Here is a 5,938-nt window from a genome sequence, read left to right as displayed (position 1 = left end):
ACTAGTTGGCGTGTACAAAAAATGTCAAAAACATACCCAAAATTTCTTAATCCACGCCAAAAACTACTACCTAGTGCCAAAAATTTCTTACTAGTGCTATTATTTACAGTATAATGCAATCCCATAACGTTCCATAATGCTAGTACTAGTAGTAAATAATAGCCTCACCCCTTCGCTGAGGGATCTACAGTTGGAAGGCACGAGGCCCTGCGGTTACTACGCTCTTATCTCCTCCTCGCCAGTTCCCCTCCCCCCGAAGAGAAGGCAGTTCGTCGCTACTCCCATGGATTCGCCGGGTGGTTCTCCTCCTCGTCGAGGCTGGGAGACCTTGGACGATGATCCTGTGGGAGAAATCGCACGCCGCTCCGACGTCCTCACCGCCGCAAGACTCGGTGCTTCCTGCACCAACTTTTTCAAGACGCTGCTTAAACAGGCTTGGGAAAAGGCCATGCTTGTTGGTCTTCCATGCTTCCTCGAGGAGAAGGTTCTTCTATGGGACAATCCTTCGAACAGTCCACCGCTCCCTGGCCATGGTTGCACGTTGACTCCGCTAGAGTTGCCGACGTTGAGAGGTAGTCGGATTTTGTCCGATGAGCAGGTCAGTAATGGAGTTTGATCATGTAGTACTTAGTTATTCCATTTCCATCCCGTAATTTCTCCGCTGCCCACCGTCTTATATATAGGTCTGGGTTGGTGCGAACGAAGATTGGCTTGCATACCTCCGGCCGGATACCACCATCATTTTGCACAACATCCACAGCAGTGCGCCCGTTCCGGTAGACCCCTTCTCCACCATTGGGATCGGCCTTCCGGACTGGCTGGGCTTGAATACGTATGATGATGCCTACATGAGATTGAAGAAGATAGCAATTGCGGACCCGCCGACAAAGCGACGCGGCTATGACGATTACTATCTCATCGCGGTGTTCGACATAAGGATTGCCGTCAATGCAAGAGGCAGTAACGGCAGAGGCTGGCGCATGTTGGCGGCGGCAGATTTGTACCCCTACACGTTCGAAGACGCCGTGCGCCATCTAGGCCGCATCTTCGCGGTGACAAGCCAGGGGACTTGTTTCATCTTGTTGCCATCCTACGGTATGGGAGATTACAAACGGAATGCACAAACCATCATTTGCATCCCTAACGGTACTCCATTATTTTGTAGGGACCAGTCATCCCCCGATCAAAATAAGATCGCCGATCCTAGATGTGCATTTGCATCCGCGATTCGGTCTAACCTGGAACCTTGTAGCTGACTTTGGCATATTGGGATCAACTATCTTAGCAGTCGTTACCCATGGTACCACTGATGTGCAACATGGTCACACAATCTACCACGATCGGACCGTCACCATCTACCCAGGTATTCCATTTTTTAACCCTCTCGCCTTCTCTTTCATTGTTGTACTAGTAGTATACTTTGTAGTACTAGTAGGAGTACTTTTTACCTTGGAGGACGCGTATAGCTAGCTAGGCCCATGAAGACTTGAACCCACTAGCTGCCACCATTTTTGTTTTTCCATGTCTTACTATCTCATCCATGTAGCCAAGAGTGGCTATATATAATAAGCCGGTTATTTTACTTCCTCTATACCGGAGTAGTACTATTTGCTGCACAGTATTACGGATCGCCATATTTGAGCATAACATTATTATGCATGGACCTTGACTATGTACGTCACCATGTGTCCAGATCTGGGATGCCGCGTGTACCAGATGAACGGCGCCGAGTTCGACCCCCGTGATGCTACGTGGGTGCCGAGGAACACTCTTGGAGAGTACTCGCTTTTCATCGGGGACAGCTACCCCATTGTGAAGCGGATGCCACCTTCCGTGCACGACACAGAAGGCCTGCCATTCATGAAGCATGGTTGTGTCTTCAGTGCGCACCGCCGGATGAACGACATGCTGGGACACGCTATCCCTGATTTATGCCGCTTCAGCTTGGATGAGTCTCCATCGTGTGGAACCGGACTAGAAAGCTGCGACAATGATTCCCGTTGCCCACCGCTATGGATCGTGCCGTCCATGAAGAACACCTGGGACTGGAACCTGGAGGAGGACATGTAGCCCATCTATAACGTGTAAGTGGAGTACGGTAATTGTGAACGGTAGCGCTGTGAATATATGTAGACTAGTCGTGCACAAATTTATCACATGAATTGGAGATGAACTTGTGTGGCATACTGGCATTTGTCCTTTAGAATTTATTACAAGTAAATGTGTTATGTGTACGTGCAACTTGTGTGGTTGTTTCACGGGCTCCAACACGCTCTTTGAGAAAAAAAAGGTGGCACAGCTTTGGATATACGTGACGTGGCAGCATCATACAGTAGCATCGTTCGCTATAGTTGTAGTACACTCCTACTAGGACGACAAATCCTATAAAACCTTGCGCTTGGCTCTTTGCCTCTTCCGGAGGTTCAACAGTTCGTACTCATGTGAACCTTGCACTTGGCTCTTCGCCTCTTCGGAAGGTCCAACAATGATGATACTACAGTACAATATGCTTCTGGCAATCTGACACCGATTGAACTGCTGCACGTCCACCGCGAGGGCGAGGGAGAGGGAGAGGGCGCTGTAGTCAAAACCCTCTCCTCGTCCTGCGAACCACCGCGCGCGTGGGCGAGGGAGAGGCGTAGTAAGCAAGCTTCTCCTCATTCGGCGAGTTGACGGGACACATCAAAGCAGTACTAGTACTAGTAGTAGTAGTCCATACTGCGTCCTTTCCGATTAATATGGCTTAACTTGAAACGAGAAAAATACACTGGCGGTCAACGTATGTAACAATACGCTCTTTACGGTCACTATATATAGTTTTGCGGCGATTATACGATCACTAGCTCATCGTAGAGCACCGTATTGCACCCTACTGACCGGCCACATAGTCGACGTGGCACTTTGTTGACTGGTTAAATTGTCACCTGGTTTCTGGGTCCCACCTGTCAGTTAGCAGAGCAAAGAAATCAGTTAAACAAAACTTTACGCAGGCGCGACACGAGTCGAACCCTTGCGCGCGAACCGCCCTGGCTGTGTATGTGAGTGCATGCACGTGTCCTCCCTCGGTCTTCCAACAAAGAGTGTACATCGGCTATAAAACAAAGAGTGTAGTACATGATGTACATCTACACTTCCAATGCATTTAGCCTTTAATCTAAATCGATATTGATTGACTAATGCACCAACTTGTGTTGTAGGTATAGGCTACATGTCTATCCTTAATTACAGCATGCAACGGCCTTCATTTAATCTTCTTATCTCAATGGTCGCATGCACACATAAGTCTGCTACTTTTGGGCGTTAATTATGCCCTGGTCAATGTGTAAATCTCTAAATGTACAGTCTTTCACGGACGTAGGGAGTAGGTTGAGCACTTGAGCGTGAGCGTGTGTGTTGTGTCGTGTGCTGTGTGCCGCATGGGTGCGTGAGTGTTGCGTGCGTCCATGTGTACGTGTGAGTGTTGCATGTTGCATGCATGCATGCATGCATGGGGCTTACTCCCTCCCATTGACATGTTCATATTTCAGGCTTCCTATGTTCCCTCCATATGGTGATACTCCCTCTGTTCCCAAATAGTACGGAGTAAAAGCCTCCCTCTGTTCCCAAATACGGAGTATTTGTCTTTCTACATATTTCAACAAGTGACTAGGTACGGAGCAAAATGAGTGAAGTGAGCATAGAGGCATAGGGATACTGTAGAAAGAAAGTCCTCGCGATCCATTATTCCCCATCTCGGTCAGAGAGAACTATTCAACTAGTCTTCGCAGTGAAGTGAGAATACATGCTGCGGCAGATGGGACACGTAATTAATAAGCTGAACCAGCGTGTTGGTGTTACTAAATCAGCCTTACCCAGTACTGCCATCATGTTTGCCAGTAGAGCACGCTTCCGCAAATACGCCTACGCACCTCTGTCCTCCATTAACTGACATATGGGCCCTGTTGTGGTAGACCCACATGTCATCGGTGTAACTATTTACACTCCGAAGGACGGTATATCCTGGTAGTAGTACTAGTAGAATTGAGATTGAATGCACTTTCTTCCCCGTCTTCCACTCTTCTTCCTCCTCTCTTCTTCTTCCTCCTCTCTTCTTCTTCCTCCTCTCTTCCCCATCGTCGACCGCACACCATTTACACCCGCTCACTGCTCGCCCGCCCACGCCATCTTCCTTGGTAGCTCGCGCGTACCATATCCCCCCGCTCACGGCTTGGCCACACGAGGAGAAGCTTCTTCGCTCGCCCGCCCGAATCCACTTCCCCGCTGGCTCACAGGCACCGAAAACCCCAATGGCAGAACCGACTGACACGCAGAGCCGCGATTGGAATTCCCTCCCCGATGTTCTCTTGGAGCAGATCTGTAGTCATATGGACCTACTCAGCACCGTCCATCTGGCCGCATGCTCGGTGTCTTTGTACCGTCTACTCGTCTGCAACCGGCCGGCTCTTTTCAAGACACCCTGCTTGCTGATGCCTGATCCTCGCAGGTGGCCCAGATACCGACTTGACGATCCTACGAAGGTTGCCGTGGTGCCCCTCGACATGCTACCACTACCCGTCCACCTGTCCTTCATGCGCGGCCACTACTGGGCGGGCATGAAGGCCAACTGGATCGTCCTCATCCACCACACCGGTAGTCCGTGGCATCTCGTGGATATCTACACCCAGCGAGAGATCACCCTTCCATCATTGGATACCGCCGCCATCGAGCCTCGCGGCCCGCCGGACACTCCTGCCTACTACGCACGAGACGCGTCAATCTTTTGGCTCGACCTCTGCTGCAGAAAGTTGTAATCTGCGAAGTGCCCACACCATCAGAAGACTACATGGATTACAAGCTCATTGCCTTGTTCAACATGGGATTAGTCTATCTGGAATCCGGTCGCCATACATGGTTATGGCTCATCATCAATCCTGATGAGGCAACATTTCTGTCTGATGCTATAGTGCACGATGGCATCGTTTAAGCGGTCGACGCATAGATTGGCTGCCTATACTGGTGGAATCTATCGTCGTGTAATTGTTCTATCTCATCTCATCTTTACCTTATGAATACGACTGCCTGTTCATTTGTTACAAATTTAGAATGCCTAGCATGTCTATAACCACATCATTGCTATATGTTCCTCTCATTTCCTAGATTTTTATGACCACACATGTTATTGTTAGAGTTGATATGAGAAGAATTGGCATCTAATGATTGTTAGAATACATATTATGAGCATAACATCATGATTGCTATATGTTACTCTCGTTTACAAGATTTTTATAACAACGCATGTTATTGCTTAGAGTTGATATGAGAACAGTAGTAGTAAGTGCTATGGTAGAATATGAGTAGGCGTTGTCATAGCTGTTTTCCTCTCATTGTTACATGATGTTTGAACCATGACATATTGCTAGAATATGAAAGACATTGGCTTATTTTTTATCTTGGGGTATGATTATGACCACGGCATTGCAATTTTCTGTCTATGATATGTGTCACTGTTATAATAATCTTAATTCCACACATACTCTGAACATGATTGTTTATTTTTGTCCTTTTGGTCTCCAATTTGAATTGTTGCAGCAGACGCAAATGCGCTGGCCTTCATGATTCCAGGACCTGGAATCATACCAGCCGATGGGTGGTGGTTTATCGCTCGTTCAGCTGACGGTGGTCATTTGATGCTCATTCGCACGTACCAAATTGACCAAACCATTACATCAAACCACATGCAGTACAATGCGTGGGGCGTTCGTGACATTGATGGCTATGGCTGCTTCGTGTTCGAGAAAGATCCCGGCTCCGTTGGGCCAGACGTATTCAACTGGAGGCGGGTTTACAGCCTCGGCAACCACTCCTTGTTCCTCGGGCTCAATTATCCGATCATCCAACCAATCATCGATCATATCACCGGCGATGATTACTGTGTTATGCAACTTCCATTCGTGGGGGG

Source organism: Triticum aestivum, chromosome 4D (assembly GCF_018294505.1).
Source record: "Triticum aestivum cultivar Chinese Spring chromosome 4D, IWGSC CS RefSeq v2.1, whole genome shotgun sequence".
In the NCBI taxonomy this organism is placed as follows: domain Eukaryota; kingdom Viridiplantae; phylum Streptophyta; class Magnoliopsida; order Poales; family Poaceae; genus Triticum; species Triticum aestivum.
This window is presented reverse-complemented; position numbering follows the sequence as displayed.